Genomic DNA, 24,194 nt, shown 5'->3' with positions numbered 1-24,194 from the left:
ATAACATTTCAACCCAAAAGTTCCATTCCATAATCAGCTAACAGAATCTTCAGTAAACTACCAACAAATCCCATTCATATCAACAAAATTGCACAAACAAATCAAATCGCAACCAAACCTATTCACATCCCATCACATACCCCAAAACCTCCACTCATCTCCATAATCCCGCCCATTATGCAATTAACCCAGATACCCTTTTTTCCAAACTGTCAGTACAATCCATTTCCGTAACTCTACTATATACATCCAAAAACCCGTCCTAGTGAAACAAATCAAATTTTCCCACTAACCAACCCCAAAACCTCTGTCCTATTTACATTGCCCATCCCTTTTACAAGTATTTCAACAATCAATTTCACATAACATTCAATACAATAACTTCGTTATACTTATACAAATTCAAGTCAGTTAATAACAAAAAACAAAAAACACAGCAAACCCAGTATCACAATTCCACATTATTCACGTCCAAACATTCGAAGAAAACCCGCCATATAACCCAAACTCGCCACCTAATTCCCTAATCCCGCCCCTTATGCAAAAAAGAAACCTAACATCTAACGTCTATACCTTAAATCTACATCATCCCTTCCCTTTCTTTTTTCCTTTTTTCCTAACTGTCTGTCCCACCTTAACCTCACCCTTCTCATTCCCTTCCTCCTTCCCATCTACAGTCAAAACTGATACACTTTCACCAGCATCACCATTCACCCAACGAAACTTAAGCCTGTTTGACCCCTCCTCAACACCTGACACATCTCTCTCCGCGCTCCCCAAACCATTCGTCCTACTGTCGATCCCACTATCTCCCTGAAACCGCCCCTCTAACAAAATGCCCGTGTACCCTTCCTTCTCTAAGTCCAGTTCACACGATTTCACAAAGTCAGAGTACTGTCTCTCTTCGTCGCTGTCAATAAACCCGTCCGCATACACTACCATGTCCTCAGAGTCATAAATTCCTCCCTGCACATCACTCCCTTCTTTCTCCATGTCTCTTACATTCCTACTCACACAATTTACATTAACACTCTTCTTCACATTCTTTATACAACACTGATAAACATGTCCCGGCTCGTCACACAGATAACACTTTTTCTCTTGCAGGCAATTCCTGGCCACGTGACCTGTCTTCCCACACCGCTTGCAGGACACCAACGTACACTGTGAAGCAAAATGTCCACGTTCCCCGCATACCATACACGCAAGGGGCTGCCCAGGATAAACCAGGTAGCCCCTATGGGTCCCGATCTCGAAGAATGCAGGGGGGTGTATCACCCCCTCCTCGGCCGTCTTCCCCAGTCGCAGTCTCATCAGGTAAGTCCGCTTCCCATTCCACACACCATCAGGATCCAACTGTCTTTTCCCTGCTCCTTGCAAATCCACAAATTGTTGTAAAAATGCCTCAATGTCCTTCTCTGGAACAAATGAATCAAACACATGAACCATCATGACTGTCAGTTCCCCGGCAAACATTGGCTCCACACGAAATAACTTAACCGGATCCTCATCCTTCTTCTCCTGAACCTTTCTCCACACATCGAAGCACAAAGCTTCTGATGCGAGAGTCACTTCGAACACTCCCCGGGCACAATAATCCTGGAGGCAAAAAACGTCCGCCAAGTTAACCCCCAAACATTGAATCAACATAAACTTTTTAAACTTATCTCTATCCCAGCACACAGGTCCGTCGCGGCTCCTCAGTGAAAAAGAAAGGGAGTTCTTCCTCCGCTCCTTCCTCGCCCAGGGATGCCCAGCCATCGTTCCAGCAAAATCCTCAGCGCTCCTTCCGGATCCTCCAGGTAAACAAAACCGCCGTTGTCCAACACCGACCACCGTCTCAGCAGATCCTCGTCACCACCGCTCCAGTCTTCCAGGCTCCACCATCAGCACTCCGTTCCGTCAGGTCCTTCCGTTCCTCCCCTCGCCTTCCCGACCCCCCGGACTAAGATCTTGGAATTGCGGGCTTGCCGGCTTAAACCTTGATCTTAGCCAAAAGGCCGAGAAGCGATGCCCGACGCCGGCCTTGGGCGGGCGCGCGGGCGTCCGGCTGGCGCGCAGCGGCGCAGGCCGACGCCTCTGGAGCCCGGTCCGCACGCGGCTGCCGGCCGCCCGGACTCCGCTCTCCCCCTCTCTTGCCTGCCTGCTTGCTCGCCTGCCTGCCCGCCAGTCCCGGGCGGGGGCCCTGCTCTTTGATCTCCTGTCAACGGCCCGACAACGACCGCAGCCGCGGGGGGCGCCAGCCGGCCGGCCTCCTTAGCTTAGGCCCCTCCCACCAGCAGCAGCCGTGCCGAGTGAGCTGCAAGCGAAAGCGGACCGTCGGCACCTGCGGGCAGAGGCAAGGGGCAGCGCTCTCTCGGGAGGGACGGGGACACACACACACCTGCCTGCCTGCCGAAAAAAAGAAAGAAAAGGTGTATATACTAAGTTTTTTGGAGGGAAAACGGCCGGCTGTCGAAAGGGGCCCGCCTGCAAGGACGGGGACACACACACACACACACACACACACACACACACACACACACACACACACACAAGCCACGCCTGCCTCCCTGGAAAAAGGAGGAAAAAACTAAGTTTTTTGGAGGGAAAACGCACGGGAGCCGAAAAGGGGGCCGGCCTGCTTGCCGAGAGAGTCGAGGCGCGGGAAAGTGCACGGAGGGAGCACGGGAACGGGGAGGGGGAGAGAGAGAGACACAGAGACGCACAGATGGACGAGAGACGAGACCGGAGAGGAAGGAGCTCCGGTCCACCTCGCTTGCTTGCTAGCTACGTCTGTCTTTTCACCGCTGAGAGAAGGTAGTGCACCGTTCCCGGAGGCGCTGCAATACCGGGCCGATGCGTGGAGAGGACGGAGCAAGCTCCTGATCCAGCTCCCTGTTCCAAAAATCCGTTTAATATGTGGTCCCCCGATGGGGGACGTATCAGATATTAAACTGATAAGAACAGATTTTTTTTTTTTTTTTTTTTTATTGCAAAATACAAAGGTCATAAATCAAAACTCATTATAACCAAAAAAACCCCAAATATCATACCCAACTCTCAAATCCATTATCACATTCACATAAATTCCAACCAAAGTTACAAGTACCACGTACTGAATTCTAATAAACATAAAACAATACATACCCAACCCAGGATAACATACCCGTACAACAAGTCATGGTAACATAACATACTGAAAACTTGTCACAAACCAAACATTGTCTTTTTGCAAACAAAACATTACTATTCAAACTTAAAACCCAAAATCCCAACCCTATACCTCTTACACGTTTTAACCTGCCCAAACCTTCATCCCCACAACCCACACAATCTCATTTCCATAATCCCACCCTTTATGCAAATCACCTCTTCCTCACTCTTATTCCTCTACGCTATCCTTCTCCACTCGCTTCTCTTTCTTCCAATCTGCCCACCACACCTTTCCCATTCTCTACAACTTTCTTCCTCCGCTTCTTTACTACCACAACATCCCCACTCAACTCCGCCGTTGCGTCTATCTTTACCGTCTCAGCATACTGACCACTCTCACTCGCATTATTTTTCCTTTGCTCCCCATTCTCCCTTATTTCCGTACACACTTCCTTCCCCTGTCCATCCCTCTCGATCCCCTTACTCGAACAAAAACGTGACACATGTCCCACCCCATCACACTTAAAACACCTTTTTTCCTGCACACAGTCTTTCACCACATGTCCCATCTCCCCACACCGTTTGCAGTGCGCTGACGTGCACTGCGCAGCAAAATGTCCCCTTCCACCACACGCTCTGCATTCCAAGGGTTGCCCGGAGTACACCAGGTAACCCCTGTGTGACCCGATCATGAAGAAAGCCGGGGGATGTATCACCCCCTCCTCCGCTGTCTTCCCCAATCTCAGTCTCATCAAATATGTCCGTTTCCCGGACCACACACCATCCTTGTCCAGCTCTTTCTTCCCAGCTCCTTGCAAGTCCACAAACCGGTTCAAGAAGAAGACTAAGTCTTCCTCAGGCATAAACGGGTCTGAAAAAAACACTGTCATGACTTTCAAGTCCCCAGCAAACATCGGTTCCACACGGAACATACTCACTGGGAACTCCTCTTTCAGTCCCTGCACCTTCCGCCACACGTCGAAACACAACACATCCGATGCCAGAGTCACCTCAAAGATTCCGCACTTGCAGAAGTCCTGCAGGCAGAAAACATCAGCCAGACGAACTCCCAAGCATTTTACCAAAACCAAATACTTAAAGCTTTCTCTGTCCCAGGTCGTCGGTCCATCCAGGCTCCTCAGCGAGAAACGGAGGGAGTCCTTCCGCTGCTCGTTCCTCGCCCAAGGGTACCCAGCCATCGCTCCAGCCTCTGCGTCGTCGCTCTTTCCGGAAACCTCCAGGCAAGCAAAACCTCCGCCCTTCAACGCCGTCCAGCCCAGCAAACTTCCTCGCCACCGTCGTTCCTCCTTCTCGTCTCCCCGATCCTTCCAGCTCCAAACTCCACGATCCTCGAACCAGTCGTCTCCGTCACAGCATTCCTCCCGTCGCCTTCCCGACCCCCTGGACTAAGATCTATGAGAACTGCGGTCAAGCCACTTGAACTCTGATCTTAGCCAAAAGGCCGAGAAGCGATGCCCGACGCCGGCCTTGGGCGGGCGCGCGGGCGTCCGGCTGGCGCGCAGCGGCGCAGGCCGACGCCTCTGGAGCCCGGTCCGCACGCGGCTGCCGGCCGCCCGGACTCCGCTCTCCCCCTCTCTTGCCTGCCTGCTTGCTCGCCTGCCTGCCCGCCAGTCCCGGGCGGGGGCCCTGCTCTTTGATCTCCTGTCAACGGCCCGACAACGACCGCAGCCGCGGGGGGCGCCAGCCGGCCGGCCTCCTTAGCTTAGGCCCCTCCCACCAGCAGCAGCCGTGCCGAGTGAGCTGCAAGCGAAAGCGGACCGTCGGCACCTGCGGGCAGAGGCAAGGGGCAGCGCTCTCTCGGGAGGGACGGGGACACACACACACCTGCCTGCCTGCCGAAAAAAAGAAAGAAAAGGTGTATATACTAAGTTTTTTGGAGGGAAAACGGCCGGCTGTCGAAAGGGGCCCGCCTGCAAGGACGGGGACACACACACACACACACACACACACACACACACACACACACACAAGCCACGCCTGCCTCCCTGGAAAAAGGAGGAAAAAACTAAGTTTTTTGGAGGGAAAACGCACGGGAGCCGAAAAGGGGGCCGGCCTGCTTGCCGAGAGAGTCGAGGCGCGGGAAAGTGCACGGAGGGAGCACGGGAACGGGGAGGGGGAGAGAGAGAGACACAGAGACGCACAGATGGACGAGAGACGAGACCGGAGAGGAAGGAGCTCCGGTCCACCTCGCTTGCTTGCTAGCTACGTCTGTCTTTTCACCGCTGAGAGAAGGTAGTGCACCGTTCCCGGAGGCGCTGCAATACCGGGCCGATGCGTGGAGAGGACGGAGCAAGCTCCTGATCCAGCTCCCTGTTCCAAAAATCCGTTTAATATGTGGTCCCCCGATGGGGGACGTATCAGATATTAAACTGATAAGAACAGATTTTTTTTTTTTTTTTTTATTGCAAAATACAAAGGTCGTAAATCAAAACTCATTATAACCAAAAAAACCCCAAATATCATACCCAAATCTCAAATCCATTATCACATTCACATAAATTTCAACCAAAGTTACAAGTACCACGTACTGAATTCTAATAAACATAAAACAATACATACCCAACCCAGAATAACATACCCGTACAACAAGTCATGGTAACATAACATACTGAAAACTTGTCACAAACCAAACATTGTCTTTTTGCAAACAAAACATTACTATTCAAACTTAAAACCCAAAATCCCAACCCTATACCTCTTACACGTTTTAACCTGCCAAAAACCTTCATCCCCACAACCCACACAATCTCATTTCCATAATCCCACCCTTTATGCAAATCACCTCTTCCTCACTCTTATTCCTTTACGCTATCCTTCTCCACTCGCTTCTCTTTCTTCCAATCTGCCCACCACACCTTTCCCATTCTCTACAACTTTCTTCCTCCGCTTCTTTACTACCACAACATCCCCACTCAACTTCGCCGTTGCGTCTATCTTTACCGTCTCAGCATACTGACCACTCTCACTCGCATTATTTTTCCTTTGCTCCCCATTCTCCCTTATTTCCGTACACACTTCCTTAGCCCAACGCTCTCTAACAACACTCGCACTCCGAAAGCTTTCCACACCTTTTACCTCTCTCTCACTCATTACAACTCCACCCTCCACACTACTCCCACTATCCTGTCCTACTTCACTCCCTTCCTCACTCAACGAGGCATTACACTCTGTCTTCTGGTCCATAAACTCGGAACTTCCCTTTCTCTCCCCACAAGCTCTATAACTATGCCCATATTCCCCACAGAAAAAACATCGCACACAATCCTTTTCCATGTGAGTCTGCAATCCACATTGAGCACAAACCTTACATTCACACTCTCTCGCATAATGTCCAATACCCCAACACCTTCTACATGTTGTGGGCTGACCTGGATAAACCAGGGACCCCATTTCCGACCCTATTCTGAAATACCCGGGCGGATGCGACAACCCATCCGCAAAACGCATATCCCGGAACAGGCTTATCCAATAAGTCCGCTTTCCAGTCCAAACCCCTTCCCAATCCAGTTCTTTCTTCCCCGGTCCATGTAAAATCCCGTACTTCTGCAAAAAACCAGCAATGTCTTCCTCCGACACAAAAGGGTCCGGCACAAAGACTGTCAAACGCTGCACATTGTCCGCAAACCAAGGTTCAAATCTGAAGAGGCTCAAAGGAGCCTCTCCTTTCCGTGCTTGCATCTTCTCCCATACATCACGTACCAAAGTCTCGGAAACCAATGTCACGTCAAAAATACCCTTATCACAAAAATCCTGCAAACAAAAAACCTCAGACATTTTTAAACCCAAACACTGCTTCAAAATCAAATCCTTAAACTCATCTCTTTTCCAGATTCCCAGTTCTCCTCGTCGTTGGAGTAAGAAACGGATAGAGTTCTTCCTCCGCTCCTTCCTCAGTCCAAAACGCCCAGCCATTGCTCCAGCCAACTCCAGCCAACGCTCTCAACACTCCGTCCAGGTAAACCGCCGTCGTCGTCGCCGTCTCGTTCTTTCTCCGCACACCGATTCTCCTCGTCAGCACTGCATCAGATCCTCAGCTCCACGCTCCACGATCCTGCTTCAATCCATCCAATCCATCCGGCCTCTCCTCGCCTTCCCGACCCCCTGGACTAAGACCTCGGAATTGCGGGCTTGCCGGCTTAAACCTTGATCTTAGCCAAAAGGCCGAGAAGCGATGCCCGACGCCGGCCTTGGGCGGGCGCGCGGGCGTCCGGCTGGCGCGCAGCGGCGCAGGCCGACGCCTCTGGAGCCCGGTCCGCACGCGGCTGCCGGCCGCCCGGACTCCGCTCTCCCCCTCTCTTGCCTGCCTGCTTGCTCGCCTGCCTGCCCGCCAGTCCCGGGCGGGGGCCCTGCTCTTTGATCTCCTGTCAACGGCCCGACAACGACCGCAGCCGCGGGGGGCGCCAGCCGGCCGGCCTCCTTAGCTTAGGCCCCTCCCACCAGCAGCAGCCGTGCCGAGTGAGCTGCAAGCGAAAGCGGACCGTCGGCACCTGCGGGCAGAGGCAAGGGGCAGCGCTCTCTCGGGAGGGACGGGGACACACACACACCTGCCTGCCTGCCGAAAAAAAGAAAGAAAAGGTGTATATACTAAGTTTTTTGGAGGGAAAACGGCCGGCTGTCGAAAGGGGCCCGCCTGCAAGGACGGGGACACACACACACACACACACACACACACACACACACACACACACACACACACACACACAAGCCACGCCTGCCTCCCTGGAAAAAGGAGGAAAAAACTAAGTTTTTTGGAGGGAAAACGCACGGGAGCCGAAAAGGGGGCCGGCCTGCTTGCCGAGAGAGTCGAGGCGCGGGAAAGTGCACGGAGGGAGCACGGGAACGGGGAGGGGGAGAGAGAGAGACACAGAGACGCACAGATGGACGAGAGACGAGACCGGAGAGGAAGGAGCTCCGGTCCACCTCGCTTGCTTGCTAGCTACGTCTGTCTTTTCACCGCTGAGAGAAGGTAGTGCACCGTTCCCGGAGGCGCTGCAATACCGGGCCGATGCGTGGAGAGGACGGAGCAAGCTCCTGATCCAGCTCCCTGTTCCAAAAATCCGTTTAATATGTGGTCCCCCGATGGGGGACGTATCAGATATTAAACTGATAAGAACAGATTTTTTTTTGTTTTTTATTACAAAAATACAAAATACAACAAACCAAAAAATACATGGACATCCGAAAAACAAAATCCAAAACCAAAAAGTCACGAAACACATCAAACTAACAGAAACCATTCATTATCATAATCCCGCCCCTTATGCAAAAACCAGTCCCTCCCCAATCCTCAAATTACTCCCGCATCCTCAGAAAAGACGAAAAATACAAACACAAAAAAACCTTCAATACAGAAACTGCACACCAAAAAACACCCCAATGAAAAACAACCCCTCCCGATGGTCTTTCGCCGCTGCGGAACCCCTCCTTTGAACGACCCATTGGATGGGTCTTGCGCTGTCCTGCCACACCTTCCAGGCGATGCCTTCTACCGTGTCGCCCCTCCTGTGGCCGACCAAGTCCTCCCGGGAAGCCCAAAGATGAAACCTGACAAGGCTAATAGTCCATCTTCAAAAGAGTTCACAGAAACCTTGTCAAACAGCAAAATCAAACATACAGAAACACAAATAACAAAAACAAAACCCCGCGAGAAGCCTATCAAATCATGAAATAACAAAAAAACAAAACAGCAGTAGTCAGGCATCGGCCAATACCTTCCACTTTTCCTTAACAGCGTGGAAACTCCACTTCCTTTTATCTGCGGCCACCATACATCTGACATCCCATAGGACTTTATTCCACACCCCCCCCACATCACATGTCACTCCCTTCTTCACCAGTAAATTTCTTGCGGCCCACAGTTCAATTTTCACAAAACTTATCAAAAACCATAACAAAAAAACCGTTCCTTTCGTTCTCCCCCCCCCCCTCACACCAAACATTATTGTCGCAAGGTTCAATGCAAAAGTGCAATCAATGGCTCCCAAAAGAGCGTTACTCTTTTCCCACACTTTTTGAGCAAAATTGCACGACCAAAAAACATGCTCGATGCTCTCCCCAAAATGACAACCCGTTCGGGGGCACCCAACCTGCTTGGTCAACTTATGCTTATATAGCACAGCTCTTACAGGGAGCCTCTTCCACACCGTTAACCAATTAAGGTCCAGACAGTCCAGACGCAAACCCTTAGGCTGCACTCTTCCCCAGATCTCGTTAGCGACGCCCCCCACAACCCTGGCTTCTGCTCTTTCTATTATAGCGCAATACAGTGCCCTGTGGTCCAGCAGCTCCGACTCATCCACCGACTCCAGATGCTTCCTTATCCAGGACACAGCATGCCTGTAATGCCAGGGTAGATCTTCTCCGTGGGGGACGTCGTTCTTCCAGCTGGTGAGTCTGCGCATGCTGTTCGATAACCAAAATCTCACAAAGTACTGGTAATCATGTGACACTGGCTGTTTCAAAGCAGCACACAAACCAGACACAAACAAACAGTTCAGCTTAATCGGCATGTGTGGTACTGATCTGCCCCCCTTTTCTATGGGTCTATACATATCAACCCGTCTTACATATTCATATTTTTTGTTCCACACAAAACGAAAAACTTCTCTGACCAGATACCTATTATACCTAGCCGGCATAGGATACACATTTGCTAAATACGTGAGGGCAGGCAACACGTCTGTTTTTAATACAATTACCTTCTCGATATAAGTAAGCCTCCTGTCGCCCCATCGGAGTAGTCTTTTCCTGACTACCTCCAAAGCCTCTTGCCAGCTGCTATGAATAGTGCTTTGGTCATGAAAAGAAACCCCCAAAACTTTCAGAGGACCTCTGCAGCAATTCAGGCCGCAGAGACTCCCTTTTTCGCCCCTCCAACACCCGAAATATTTGATTTTGCTTTTTTGTCTATTTAACTTTGCTCCAGACATCCGGGCAAAGCTATCAAAAAGCCCCAGAGCCACCTGCAGACTTTCCTTCGACCCTACCATCAAAGTGATGTCATCAGCGTACAAAGTCAGCTTCACTCGCCCCCCGCCACTCCCAGGCAACATTATGCCTTCCACACGCGGGCTCGCGTTAACCATCCTCACAAAGGGTTCCAAGTACAGCACAAATAATAGCGGCGACAACGGGCATCCTTGTCTCACGCCCACCTTCTGTTCTACCAGTTTCCCCAGGAATCCATTCACCACCACCCTACTCCCTACTTGCTTATACAAGGTCTTTAGCCACCCAATAAAAAGCACGCCGAAACCCATCCTTTCCATCACAGCCCACAAGAACTGATGCGACACTCTATCAAAGGCCTTCTCCAAATCCAGGCTCACCAGTGCAAGGGGGATGTTCCTCTGCTCAGACCACGCTATTGTGTCCCTAACCAGCTGCAATGACCAGGTAATTTTCCTCCCCTGGACCCCACACGTCTGATCTTTCCCAATCACTTTGTCCAACACTCCTTTCATCCTATTAACTAACACCTTTGCGAAAAGTTTATAGTCCGAGCAGAGCATTGTTAAAGGCCTCCAATTCGCAAGCTCTGTCGGTTGGCCTTTTTTATACAACAGAGTCAAAACCCCTTCACTCATCGATCTTCCCAGGACGCCCATGCAAAAAACCTCCCTCATTACCTCGAGCAAGATCGGCCCCAATATACCCCAGAAAGTCCTATAAAATTCTGATGGCAGACCATCAATTCCAGGCACTTTCCCATCTTTTGTGTCAGCTAAGGCCAACCTAAGCTCCTCTAATGTGAAAGGGCTTTCTAAGAGGGCCCTACTCTCCTCCGGCAGCTGTGAAACAATACAATCCAGAGAGGTGAGATCTATCTCCCTTCCCATCTCTTTTTCAGAAAAGAGACACTGATAATAGTCAAACACTGCCTCCAACATACCGTCTATGCCTGCCACTATCGTGTTCTCACCCACTCGAACCCCATCCAGCCGTCTTTTAGCCTGCTGCTTTCTCACCTGTCTGAAAAGATAAGAGACGCAGGTCCCTTGCTGCAGGGATGAGTCTACCCGGGTCTTAAAAATGAAACTCTTTGCCCTCTCCTCGTGATACGCCCTTAACAGCCTCTTAGAAGCTGCCACCTCAGTCATGTCCACTGACACCCCATCATTAAGAAGAGCATAAAGCTTATTCAGCCCTTCCTGGAGCAGCCTCCCCTCTTTCCTCACTTTTTTCTGACGTTCCAGACAATAGAACCTCGTTTCACTTTTAACTTTCTTCTTAGTCTGCTCCCACCAGTCCAACACAGAGACACGCTGTTGCCTTCCTGCCCACCACCTGTTCAGATTCAGACTCATACGATCCACATACTCTCTCTCTCCCAAAACCGCAACATTCATTCTCCACACACCCTTCCCATACATTCCGCCTGCCAGGCTCAAATCCACTTCTACAATATCGTGATCCGAAAGCCAGGCCGGGCGAGTGGTGATTCCTCCAACTGCCACCTCCCTAGATACAAAAACATAATCAAGACGTTTTGCCACACCTGACGCGTTCCTCCAGGTAGGCACCACCCCTTTTCCTTGAAAACGCACTGCACTATCAACTAAATTGAAGCGCGTCAGCAGTGTGCGCAGCTGCTTTGCCCCCGCCTCTTCCTTATTAACGAGGTCGACATTAAAATCACCACCGACGACCAGAAGCCTATTTGTGGCGCACAAAGGGAACAGCTCTTTAAAAAAATCTGCCCTCATGGACCCTACAGCCGGAGCATAGACACACACGACTCTAAAACGACACTCACCAACACTCAAATCAACACTCAAAGCTCTGCCCGGCACCACTACAGCACTCCCTTCGACTAAAACATCCCGATTCCCAATCAACACACCCACACCCGACGAGTGAACCCCGCCCACACTCCACCTAGAATCCCCTCTATCCCACTCACGCGCAAAACCCACCACATCCTTATGATCCTTCAAATGAACCTCCTGTAAAAGACAGACATCAAAATTAAAAGGCCACAAAGACTGGAAAACTGCAGTCCTTTTCACTTTGTTCCTCAGTCCCCTGGTATTTAAAGTGAGAACCTTAATGGCCATGAATAGTCACTTCACAGTTTTTCTTCCCACCTATCGATGATAGCCATCGCCGCTATATAAGCGTCCCGCACATCCGCTTCCTGACAGCCACTCACAGCCAATCTTGTGATTCTCCTAGCCGATCCATCGTTCTCGAGCTTCACTCCCGGAAATCTTTTGGGTATGTTTTTAAGGCCACCCGCCCTGCTCGGGAACCTCACAGTCCCGTTCTGCCATTCACACTTCTTTAAAAAAAAAGACGAGGCATCCAACTTTTTCACATACCGGCCATCCTTCCTATAAACCCCCGCAGCAAAGGCTTCCTTTGCCTTCCCAGCACTGTTCCTCCACTGCTTCACAAGATCAGAGAAAAGATATTTTTTCGCGATTATCTCTGAGTGGTTTCTTCCATATACCTGAATGCGCCTCACTTCTTTGCCAACGCACTCACACTTGTACTTAATTCCTTTCTTCTGCAGATCCTGCTCTTCAAACCCGGCTGGCCAATTGACCTCTCTGTTCTTCTCATGCCATTTGCAGAGGTCAATGAAGTCCCTGGGGAGGTCCGAGTCCAGCCAAAGGCCTTCCTCGCTCCCCAGCTTCTGCTCAGCCTGGACGCCCTCATCCGTCCCAGGTATGCAAGAAACATCGGATGACACTGAGCATTCTCCGGATTGGGGCAGGACAGGCCCCTCATCACGGACTTCACCCTCCTCAGGTGTGTAAGCTGCCACCAGGGCCTCTGAGACAGATGTTTCACTCAGTGTCAGATCCTCTGCACCTCTATCAGCTTTCTTGGCCACTAGGGCATCCGACCCTTGCGCCTTCCTCTTTATGGATTTCTTCGACACTGACGGTCCTCCTTCTCCCCCTTCCTCCATCCTCTCATCCCAACTCACGCCCGGGGCACAGTGCACCTCCTGTCCGACTTCTATCACTGCCGCCTTCAAAAGGTCTAGTCCCGGCGTCTCTGAAACCTCTGAAAAGCCGTCAGTCTCCGAAAAATTTCCATCTGCTGGCTCGATTTGCATATGCAAATTTGACTCCGCCCCTGCCTCTGCTTCTCCCACCACTTCTCCGGTCTCCTCTCCTTCCTGGCCTTCCATTAAGAAGCCTCCGTCTTTTGAAAACCTTCGGCTTCCCTCTTTACCAGGCTCCCTATTTTCAGCCTCCTCACCACTGACACGGCCCGCACCTTCCGAAACTTCATCCACCTTCCTTCGTCTCTCCTCCTCATTCGCAGCACCTGGTCTCACACCTGCAGCACCACTAACGACTTCAGAAAAAGTCCTCTTCCGCAACGCACAGTCTTTAAACACATGCCCTGCACCGCCGCACAAATTACATCTTCTTTCCTCCTTGCATTCGGAAGATAAGTGGCCAACCCCCTCACATCGTCTGCAAATTCGCTCCCTGCAATCCACTACGTGGTGTCCCTCCTTTCTGCACCTCCTGCAGACCGAGGGCTGTCCATAATAAAATAAGTACCCCCTGTTGGAGCCGATCTCAAACGACGCCGGCGGGTGCAAAAGGCCGTCCGGAGACGACCCATCTGCTCTGAAGCGCACTCTGTAACGCCTCCGCCCTGTCCAATAATTCTTCCTGTCTATGAGCTTCACCCCTATGCCCTGAATGTCCACGAAGCGCTTCAGGAAACAGACTATGTCCTCTTCTGGCACATAGGGGTTAAACATCGTCACTGTCAAAGTTCTTAGCTCCCTGGCAAACAAAGGCTCCACATAGTAGTCAACAAAGGGCCTTTCCTCTCTCCTTCTGTTCACCACTGCCCAAACATTCCTGACAAGATCCTCTGAGATGAGCGAAAGGTCAAAACATCGCTTACCCGGGAAGTCTTGCAGGCAGAAAACGTCCTCGGGCTCCAAGCGCAAGGCAGCGCCGATCACCTCGTCCTCGAACTTGTCCCTCGAAACAAAATCCGTCTTCTCCCCGTCGTCTCGCTGCACAAACCGAACGGCATGCCGCACTCTCCCTTCTCTCGAAAAGGCTCCTCCTTCCATCGTCTCAAAAAAATGGCCGGAAAAAAAACCGCCACGCAAAAAAAGCTTCGAGTCTCCTCGAAAAAAAGCGATCCGTCTCTTCCTCTTTCTTCTGGCCAAGATGCAAGCTGCGGACAGGCCACACACTTGATCTTAGCCAAAAGGCCGAGAAGCGATGCCCGACGCCGGCCTTGGGCGGGCGCGCGGGCGTCCGGCTGGCGCGCAGCGGCGCAGGCCGACGCCTCTGGAGCCCGGTCCGCACGCGGCTGCCGGCCGCCCGGACTCCGCTCTCCCCCTCTCTTGCCTGCCTGCTTGCTCGCCTGCCTGCCCGCCAGTCCCGGGCGGGGGCCCTGCTCTTTGATCTCCTGTCAACGGCCCGACAACGACCGCAGCCGCGGGGGGCGCCAGCCGGCCGGCCTCCTTAGCTTAGGCCCCTCCCACCAGCAGCAGCCGTGCCGAGTGAGCTGCAAGCGAAAGCGGACCGTCGGCACCTGCGGGCAGAGGCAAGGGGCAGCGCTCTCTCGGGAGGGACGGGGACACACACACACCTGCCTGCCTGCCGAAAAAAAGAAAGAAAAGGTGTATATACTAAGTTTTTTGGAGGGAAAACGGCCGGCTGTCGAAAGGGGCCCGCCTGCAAGGACGGGGACACACACACACACACACACACACACACACACACACACACACAAGCCACGCCTGCCTCCCTGGAAAAAGGAGGAAAAAACTAAGTTTTTTGGAGGGAAAACGCACGGGAGCCGAAAAGGGGGCCGGCCTGCTTGCCGAGAGAGTCGAGGCGCGGGAAAGTGCACGGAGGGAGCACGGGAACGGGGAGGGGGAGAGAGAGAGACACAGAGACGCACAGATGGACGAGAGACGAGACCGGAGAGGAAGGAGCTCCGGTCCACCTCGCTTGCTTGCTAGCTACGTCTGTCTTTTCACCGCTGAGAGAAGGTAGTGCACCGTTCCCGGAGGCGCTGCAATACCGGGCCGATGCGTGGAGAGGACGGAGCAAGCTCCTGATCCAGCTCCCTGTTCCAAAAATCCGTTTAATATGTGGTCCCCCGATGGGGGACGTATCAGATATTAAACTGATAAGAACAGATTTTTTTTTTTTTTTTTTTTTTTTTTTATTTGAAAACAGTTCTTACATTCCATAAATTTCACATTCACATAAATTCTACCATAAGTAGAAAACACAACAAGCACAATTCTAATAAGGCAAGGTAAAACAAACCCAACCCAGGATGTCAAACCCCACACAACAACCTAGGGTAACATATCCAACATGAACCGATCGACATCTTATTCGCAACAAGTTCTAGGCCCCTAAAGGAACTACATAACACAATAACAGTGCGCGAACCCAAAAACTCGACCCACCCACCCCTGGACCCAAGGAAACATACTTCCCAAATTTATATACCTCCACAGACCTTACCGGCCTCATTTCCATAATCCCACCCCTTATGCCAATACCTTCTTCTGCCCTTAATCCGCTACCTCCCTTCCACCTTCTCCCTTCCTTTTCGTCTCTTCAGCCTTCTGCTGTCTCAAGGTTCTCACGATCATCTTATCCCCCAATTCCACGCCAACCTTGTGAACCTCAGCCTCATCCTGCCCTGACACACTGAACGCAACCAAAACATTGTCCAAAAATCCATACTCAAACCTAAAAGATGAATATTTTGCTTCTAACCGCTCCGACACTTTCTTCACGGCTCTCCTATGTTTGTCCTTGTCCACACCTACATCATGAACGTTGTAAACTCGTCGATAAGGGTACCCGGGCCTCACCGGCCTCATCCCCAAATTCGGTACCTCCGTCGCCGATACCACACGGTCTCCTCTTTCCCTCTTCCAACCCTCCCACCCGTCGTCGCACTTTTCTTCCTCCCTCGCCCTCCCTGGTATCACGCTCCCCTCCCTCACTCTCTCCTCCACACTTTCTCCCCCCCCGCTTTCCGCTCCCACTCCTTCCATTAACTGAACCCCCTCAAGGCTCCCCTTTATTGTCCCCGTCCCACTCTCTATTATAGACTCTCCCACTGTTTCTGCCGCAGAGAGACTACCAGTCCCCCCTCTTTCCTTTGTCACCCCTCCTTCTCCCTCCGCTGTACTGGAAACCCCTCCCTCCTTTCCAACTATGTCCTCCCTGCCCTCACCCCCTATCTCCTCATCTGTCATGCTCTCCTCCGTACTCACGTCCTCAACCTCCAACACCTCAAAGGGATTGGGGTCACCTCCATTCAACCTGCCTTCCTTGACCTTGGTCTCTGTTTTCCCTTTCACATGTTTCCTCTTCCCCTTCCTTTTTGCACCTACATCTTGCACCTCCCACTTTCCCTCGTCCGACTCCTCTCCCGCCCACGATGAGCCCTCCACCAGCCCTTTCACCATAGCAAGTGTCTTTCTCAATCGTGACCCAACCGACACATCCGAGACCACGCTGTGCCCGGACACACCCGAGCACTGCGCCGGAGACCGCCCTGTGGCATCTTTGCTTCCATGGCCCACCTCCCCTAAAAGTCCCGACACACGGCTAGGAGGCACCACGTCCTCCTGCTCCAGATCTTGTTCCCCCAGGCTTTGCTCCCCAGAGGCTATAGACATTCTGTCCTCCTCCGTATCGCTCCCGTTCTGGTTGTCCGACACCGAAACCATCACATTAGGGTCATCACTAAGATGGTCCAACTCTTCCGCCTCCTGCTGGTCGGCGGCGGCTGAGGGCCTCGGGCCCTTTCCCGGGCCTCTCTGCTCTGTCACCGCGGCTGCATACGTACGTTCCCTCTGCGGGCAGGCTCGGTACAAATGTCCCGGATCACCACACAAGTTGCACGCTATACGTTTTGCACATCCACTTGTCACATGCCCCAACTCCCCACACCGCCGACACACCACTGCCCCACATTTAGCGGCCAAATGGCCTAGTTCCCCACAAATTCTACAGCCTGCAGGCATCCCTGAATAGTGCAAGAAACCCCTATTAGGGCCGATCGAGAAAGTGGCTGGAGGGTGCACCACACCCCCAGCCTCCGAACCCTTGGCCCTAAAGCGGACCAAAAACTGTCTTTTCCCACTCCAGAACCTCTCAGGGTCGATCATCTTCCTTCCGGCACTCACCACGTCCACATAGCGCTTCAAGAAACACACAATCTCTGCCTCCGGGACAAAGGGGTTGTGCATTTGTACATACAGAGGCCGTACTTCTCTTGCAAATAAAGGCTCCAACAAAAAGAAACTCAAGGGTTCTTCCTCTTTCAGCTCCAACGCTCTGTTCCATACCCTGTTACACGTAGCCGACGAAATCAAAGTCAAGTTCAATATTCCCTTGGCTGGAAAATCTTGCAAACAAAAAGTGTCTTCAGCCTTGATTCCAAAAATTTTATACAAAATTTCCTTCTCGAACACGTCCCGAACTAAAAAACGATTCCCGACATCCAGGCTCTTCAAAACAAAGCGCACGGTGTCTCTCATCTGCCCCTCTCGGGACAGGGGGTCCCCCGCCGCCGTAGAAAAAGGTCGTCCGCCAGTCGTCGAAGTCATCTTGGTCCCAAACCGCCTCCTGCTCCTTCAGCAATCCCAAGTCCTCGATGGCTCCTCCGAAAGCACTCCTTCCCGCCGCCGCCTTCACTTCCTTATGACTCTTCCTCCAGCCGCGGTCAGGCCACGTACTGGGATCTTAGCCACAAGGCCGAGAAGCGATGCCCGACGCCGGCCTTGGGCGGGCGCGCGGGCGTCCGGCTGGCGCGCAGCGGCGCAGGCCGACGCCTCTGGAGCCCGGTCCGCACGCGGCTGCCGGCCGCCCGGACTCCGCTCTCCCCCTCTCTTGCCTGCCTGCTTGCTCGCCTGCCTGCCCGCCAGTCCCGGGCGGGGGCCCTGCTCTTTGATCTCCTGTCAACGGCCCGACAACGACCGCAGCCGCGGGGGGCGCCAGCCGGCCGGCCTCCTTAGCTTAGGCCCCTCCCACCAGCAGCAGCCGTGCCGAGTGAGCTGCAAGCGAAAGCGGACCGTCGGCACCTGCGGGCAGAGGCAAGGGGCAGCGCTCTCTCGGGAGGGACGGGGACACACACACACCTGCCTGCCTGCCGAAAAAAAGAAAGAAAAGGTGTATATACTAAGTTTTTTGGAGGGAAAACGGCCGGCTGTCGAAAGGGGCCCGCCTGCAAGGACGGGGACACACACACACACACACACACACACACACACACACACACACACACACACACACACAAGCCACGCCTGCCTCCCTGGAAAAAGGAGGAAAAAACTAAGTTTTTTGGAGGGAAAACGCACGGGAGCCGAAAAGGGGGCCGGCCTGCTTGCCGAGAGAGTCGAGGCGCGGGAAAGTGCACGGAGGGAGCACGGGAACGGGGAGGGGGAGAGAGAGAGACACAGAGACGCACAGATGGACGAGAGACGAGACCGGAGAGGAAGGAGCTCCGGTCCACCTCGCTTGCTTGCTAGCTACGTCTGTCTTTTCACCGCTGAGAGAAGGTAGTGCACCGTTCCCGGAGGCGCTGCAATACCGGGCCGATGCGTGGAGAGGACGGAGCAAGCTCCTGATCCAGCTCCCTGTTCCAAAAATCCGTTTAATATGTGGTCCCCCGATGGGGGACGTATCAGATATTAAACTGATAAGAACAGATTTTTTTTTTTTTTTTTTTTTATTGCAAAATACAAAGGTCATAAATCAAAACTCATTATAACCAAAAAAACCCCAAATATCATACCCAACTCTCAAATCCATTATCACATTCACATAAATTCCAACCAAAGTTACAAGTACCACGTACTGAATTCTAATAAACATAAAACAATACATACCCAACCCAGGATAACATACCCGTACAACAAGTCATGGTAACATAACATACTGAAAACTTGTCACAAACCAAACATTGTCTTTTTGCAAACAAAACATTACTATTCAAACTTAAAACCCAAAATCCCAACCCTATACCTCTTACACGTTTTAACCTGCCCAAACCTTCATCCCCACAACCCACACAATCTCATTTCCATAATCCCACCCTTTATGCAAATCACCTCTTCCTCACTCTTATTCCTCTACGCTATCCTTCTCCACTCGCTTCTCTTTCTTCCAATCTGCCCACCACACCTTTCCCATTCTCTACAACTTTCTTCCTCCGCTTCTTTACTACCACAACATCCCCACTCAACTCCGCCGTTGCGTCTATCTTTACCGTCTCAGCATACTGACCACTCTCACTCGCATTATTTTTCCTTTGCTCCCCATTCTCCCTTATTTCCGTACACACTTCCTTCCCCTGTCCATCCCTCTCGATCCCCTTACTCGAACAAAAACGTGACACATGTCCCACCCCATCACACTTAAAACACCTTTTTTCCTGCACACAGTCTTTCACCACATGTCCCATCTCCCCACACCGTTTGCAGTGCGCTGACGTGCACTGCGCAGCAAAATGTCCCCTTCCACCACACGCTCTGCATTCCAAGGGTTGCCCGGAGTACACCAGGTAACCCCTGTGTGACCCGATCATGAAGAAAGCCGGGGGATGTATCACCCCCTCCTCCGCTGTCTTCCCCAATCTCAGTCTCATCAAATATGTCCGTTTCCCGGACCACACACCATCCTTGTCCAGCTCTTTCTTCCCAGCTCCTTGCAAGTCCACAAACCGGTTCAAGAAGAAGACTAAGTCTTCCTCAGGCATAAACGGGTCTGAAAAAAACACTGTCATGACTTTCAAGTCCCCAGCAAACATCGGTTCCACACGGAACATACTCACTGGGAACTCCTCTTTCAGTCCCTGCACCTTCCGCCACACGTCGAAACACAACACATCCGATGCCAGAGTCACCTCAAAGATTCCGCACTTGCAGAAGTCCTGCAGGCAGAAAACATCAGCCAGACGAACTCCCAAGCATTTTACCAAAACCAAATACTTAAAGCTTTCTCTGTCCCAGGTCGTCGGTCCATCCAGGCTCCTCAGCGAGAAACGGAGGGAGTCCTTCCGCTGCTCGTTCCTCGCCCAAGGGTACCCAGCCATCGCTCCAGCCTCTGCGTCGTCGCTCTTTCCGGAAACCTCCAGGCAAGCAAAACCTCCGCCCTTCAACGCCGTCCAGCCCAGCAAACTTCCTCGCCACCGTCGTTCCTCCTTCTCGTCTCCCCGATCCTTCCAGCTCCAAACTCCACGATCCTCGAACCAGTCGTCTCCGTCACAGCATTCCTCCCGTCGCCTTCCCGACCCCCTGGACTAAGATCTATGAGAACTGCGGTCAAGCCACTTGAACTCTGATCTTAGCCAAAAGGCCGAGAAGCGATGCCCGACGCCGGCCTTGGGCGGGCGCGCGGGCGTCCGGCTGGCGCGCAGCGGCGCAGGCCGACGCCTCTGGAGCCCGGTCCGCACGCGGCTGCCGGCCGCCCGGACTCCGCTCTCCCCCTCTCTTGCCTGCCTGCTTGCTCGCCTGCCTGCCCGCCAGTCCCGGGCGGGGGCCCTGCTCTTTGATCTCCTGTCAACGGCCCGACAACGACCGCAGCCGCGGGGGGCGCCAGCCGGCCGGCCTCCTTAGCTTAGGCCCCTCCCACCAGCAGCAGCCGTGCCGAGTGAGCTGCAAGCGAAAGCGGACCGTCGGCACCTGCGGGCAGAGGCAAGGGGCAGCGCTCTCTCGGGAGGGACGGGGACACACACACACCTGCCTGCCTGCCGAAAAAAAGAAAGAAAAGGTGTATATACTAAGTTTTTTGGAGGGAAAACGGCCGGCTGTCGAAAGGGGCCCGCCTGCAAGGACGGGGACACACACACACACACACACACACACACACACACACACACACACAAGCCACGCCTGCCTCCCTGGAAAAAGGAGGAAAAAACTAAGTTTTTTGGAGGGAAAACGCACGGGAGCCGAAAAGGGGGCCGGCCTGCTTGCCGAGAGAGTCGAGGCGCGGGAAAGTGCACGGAGGGAGCACGGGAACGGGGAGGGGGAGAGAGAGAGACACAGAGACGCACAGATGGACGAGAGACGAGACCGGAGAGGAAGGAGCTCCGGTCCACCTCGCTTGCTTGCTAGCTACGTCTGTCTTTTCACCGCTGAGAGAAGGTAGTGCACCGTTCCCGGAGGCGCTGCAATACCGGGCCGATGCGTGGAGAGGACGGAGCAAGCTCCTGATCCAGCTCCCTGTTCCAAAAATCCGTTTAATATGTGGTCCCCCGATGGGGGACGTATCAGATATTAAACTGATAAGAACAGATTTTTTTTTTTTTTTTTTATTGCAAAATACAAAGGTCGTAAATCAAAACTCATTATAACCAAAAAAACCCCAAATATCATACCCAAATCTCAAATCCATTATCACATTCACATAAATTTCAACCAAAGTTACAAGTACCACGTACTGAATTCTAATAAACATAAAACAATACATACCCAACCCAGAATAACATACCCGTACAACAAGTCATGGTAACATAACATACTGAAAACTTGTCACAAACCAAACATTGTCTTTTTGCAAACAAAACATTACTATTCAAACTTAAAACCCAAAATCCCAACCCTATACCTCTTACACGTTTTAACCTGCCAAAAACCTTCATCCCCACAACCCACACAATCTCATTTCCATAATCCCACCCTTTATGCAAATCACCTCTTCCTCACTCTTATTCCTTTACGCTATCCTTCTCCACTCGCTTCTCTTTCTTCCAATCTGCCCACCACACCTTTCCCATTCTCTACAACTTTCTTCCTCCGCTTCTTTACTACCACAACATCCCCACTCAACTTCGCCGTTGCGTCTATCTTTACCGTCTCAGCATACTGACCACTCTCACTCGCATTATTTTTCCTTTGCTCCCCATTCTCCCTTATTTCCGTACACACTTCCTTAGCCCAACGCTCTCTAACAACACTCGCACTCCGAAAGCTTTCCACACCTTTTACCTCTCTCTCACTCATTACAACTCCACCCTCCACACTACTCCCACTATCCTGTCCTACTTCACTCCCTTCCTCACTCAACGAGGCATTACACTCTGTCTTCTGGTCCATAAACTCGGAACTTCCCTTTCTCTCCCCACAAGCTCTATAACTATGCCCATATTCCCCACAGAAAAAACATCGCACACAATCCTTTTCCATGTGAGTCTGCAATCCACATTGAGCACAAACCTTACATTCACACTCTCTCGCATAATGTCCAATACCCCAACACCTTCTACATGTTGTGGGCTGACCTGGATAAACCAGGGACCCCATTTCCGACCCTATTCTGAAATACCCGGGCGGATGCGACAACCCATCCGCAAAACGCATATCCCGGAACAGGCTTATCCAATAAGTCCGCTTTCCAGTCCAAACCCCTTCCCAATCCAGTTCTTTCTTCCCCGGTCCATGTAAAATCCCGTACTTCTGCAAAAAACCAGCAATGTCTTCCTCCGACACAAAAGGGTCCGGCACAAAGACTGTCAAACGCTGCACATTGTCCGCAAACCAAGGTTCAAATCTGAAGAGGCTCAAAGGAGCCTCTCCTTTCCGTGCTTGCATCTTCTCCCATACATCACGTACCAAAGTCTCGGAAACCAATGTCACGTCAAAAATACCCTTATCACAAAAATCCTGCAAACAAAAAACCTCAGACATTTTTAAACCCAAACACTGCTTCAAAATCAAATCCTTAAACTCATCTCTTTTCCAGATTCCCAGTTCTCCTCGTCGTTGGAGTAAGAAACGGATAGAGTTCTTCCTCCGCTCCTTCCTCAGTCCAAAACGCCCAGCCATTGCTCCAGCCAACTCCAGCCAACGCTCTCAACACTCCGTCCAGGTAAACCGCCGTCGTCGTCGCCGTCTCGTTCTTTCTCCGCACACCGATTCTCCTCGTCAGCACTGCATCAGATCCTCAGCTCCACGCTCCACGATCCTGCTTCAATCCATCCAATCCATCCGGCCTCTCCTCGCCTTCCCGACCCCCTGGACTAAGACCTCGGAATTGCGGGCTTGCCGGCTTAAACCTTGATCTTAGCCAAAAGGCCGAGAAGCGATGCCCGACGCCGGCCTTGGGCGGGCGCGCGGGCGTCCGGCTGGCGCGCAGCGGCGCAGGCCGACGCCTCTGGAGCCCGGTCCGCACGCGGCTGCCGGCCGCCCGGACTCCGCTCTCCCCCTCTCTTGCCTGCCTGCTTGCTCGCCTGCCTGCCCGCCAGTCCCGGGCGGGGGCCCTGCTCTTTGATCTCCTGTCAACGGCCCGACAACGACCGCAGCCGCGGGGGGCGCCAGCCGGCCGGCCTCCTTAGCTTAGGCCCCTCCCACCAGCAGCAGCCGTGCCGAGTGAGCTGCAAGCGAAAGCGGACCGTCGGCACCTGCGGGCAGAGGCAAGGGGCAGCGCTCTCTCGGGAGGGACGGGGACACACACACACCTGCCTGCCTGCCGAAAAAAAGAAAGAAAAGGTGTATATACTAAGTTTTTTGGAGGGAAAACGGCCGGCTGTCGAAAGGGGCCCGCCTGCAAGGACGGGGACACACACACACACACACACACACACACACACACACACACACACACACACACACACACACAAGCCACGCCTGCCTCCCTGGAAAAAGGAGGAAAAAACTAAGTTTTTTGGAGGGAAAACGCACGGGAGCCGAAAAGGGGGCCGGCCTGCTTGCCGAGAGAGTCGAGGCGCGGGAAAGTGCACGGAGGGAGCACGGGAACGGGGAGGGGGAGAGAGAGAGACACAGAGACACACAGATGGACGAGAGACGAGACCGGAGAGGAAGGAGCTCCGGTCCACCTCGCTTGCTTGCTAGCTACGTCTGTCTTTTCACCGCTGAGAGAAGGTAGTGCACCGTTCCCGGAGGCGCTGCAATACCGGGCCGATGCGTGGAGAGGACGGAGCAAGCTCCTGATCCAGCTCCCTGTTCCAAAAATCCGTTTAATATGTGGTCCCCCGATGGGGGACGTATCAGATATTAAACTGATAAGAACAGATTTTTTTTTTTTTTATTACAAAATACAAAATAT

The 24,194-nt window shown here is 52.5% G+C and overlaps 7 non-coding genes across 7 annotated transcripts; all 7 read right to left on the bottom strand.

Annotated features, from left to right (window-relative positions):
- Positions 1 to 2,797: 2,797 nt before the first annotated feature.
- LOC148805565 (U2 spliceosomal RNA) lies at positions 2,798 to 2,992 on the bottom strand. The gene has a single exon (XR_016090252.1). It is a non-coding gene; the product is annotated as a U2 spliceosomal RNA (small nuclear RNA).
- A 2,394-nt stretch (positions 2,993 to 5,386) lies between these two features.
- On the bottom strand, positions 5,387 to 5,578 carry LOC148805564 (U2 spliceosomal RNA). Its single transcript, XR_016090214.1, has one exon. It is a non-coding gene; the product is annotated as a U2 spliceosomal RNA (small nuclear RNA).
- A 2,542-nt stretch (positions 5,579 to 8,120) lies between these two features.
- On the bottom strand, positions 8,121 to 8,311 carry LOC148805563 (U2 spliceosomal RNA). The gene has a single exon (XR_016090178.1). It is a non-coding gene; the product is annotated as a U2 spliceosomal RNA (small nuclear RNA).
- A 6,829-nt stretch (positions 8,312 to 15,140) lies between these two features.
- LOC148805562 (U2 spliceosomal RNA) lies at positions 15,141 to 15,336 on the bottom strand. Its single transcript, XR_016090269.1, has one exon. It is a non-coding gene; the product is annotated as a U2 spliceosomal RNA (small nuclear RNA).
- A 3,347-nt stretch (positions 15,337 to 18,683) lies between these two features.
- LOC148805561 (U2 spliceosomal RNA) lies at positions 18,684 to 18,878 on the bottom strand. Its single transcript, XR_016090250.1, has one exon. It is a non-coding gene; the product is annotated as a U2 spliceosomal RNA (small nuclear RNA).
- A 2,394-nt stretch (positions 18,879 to 21,272) lies between these two features.
- Positions 21,273 to 21,464, bottom strand: LOC148805560 (U2 spliceosomal RNA). The gene has a single exon (XR_016090213.1). It is a non-coding gene; the product is annotated as a U2 spliceosomal RNA (small nuclear RNA).
- Positions 21,465 to 24,008: 2,544 nt separating this feature from the next.
- LOC148805559 (U2 spliceosomal RNA) lies at positions 24,009 to 24,194 on the bottom strand. The gene has a single exon (XR_016090184.1). It is a non-coding gene; the product is annotated as a U2 spliceosomal RNA (small nuclear RNA).

Source organism: Atractosteus spatula, unplaced genomic scaffold (genome assembly GCF_055471065.1).
Source record: "Atractosteus spatula isolate fAtrSpa1 unplaced genomic scaffold, fAtrSpa1.hap1 Scaffold_7, whole genome shotgun sequence".
NCBI lineage: Eukaryota > Metazoa > Chordata > Actinopteri > Semionotiformes > Lepisosteidae > Atractosteus > Atractosteus spatula.
The sequence above is the reverse complement of the archived record's forward strand: the minus strand, read 5'-3'. Positions and strand labels throughout refer to the sequence as shown.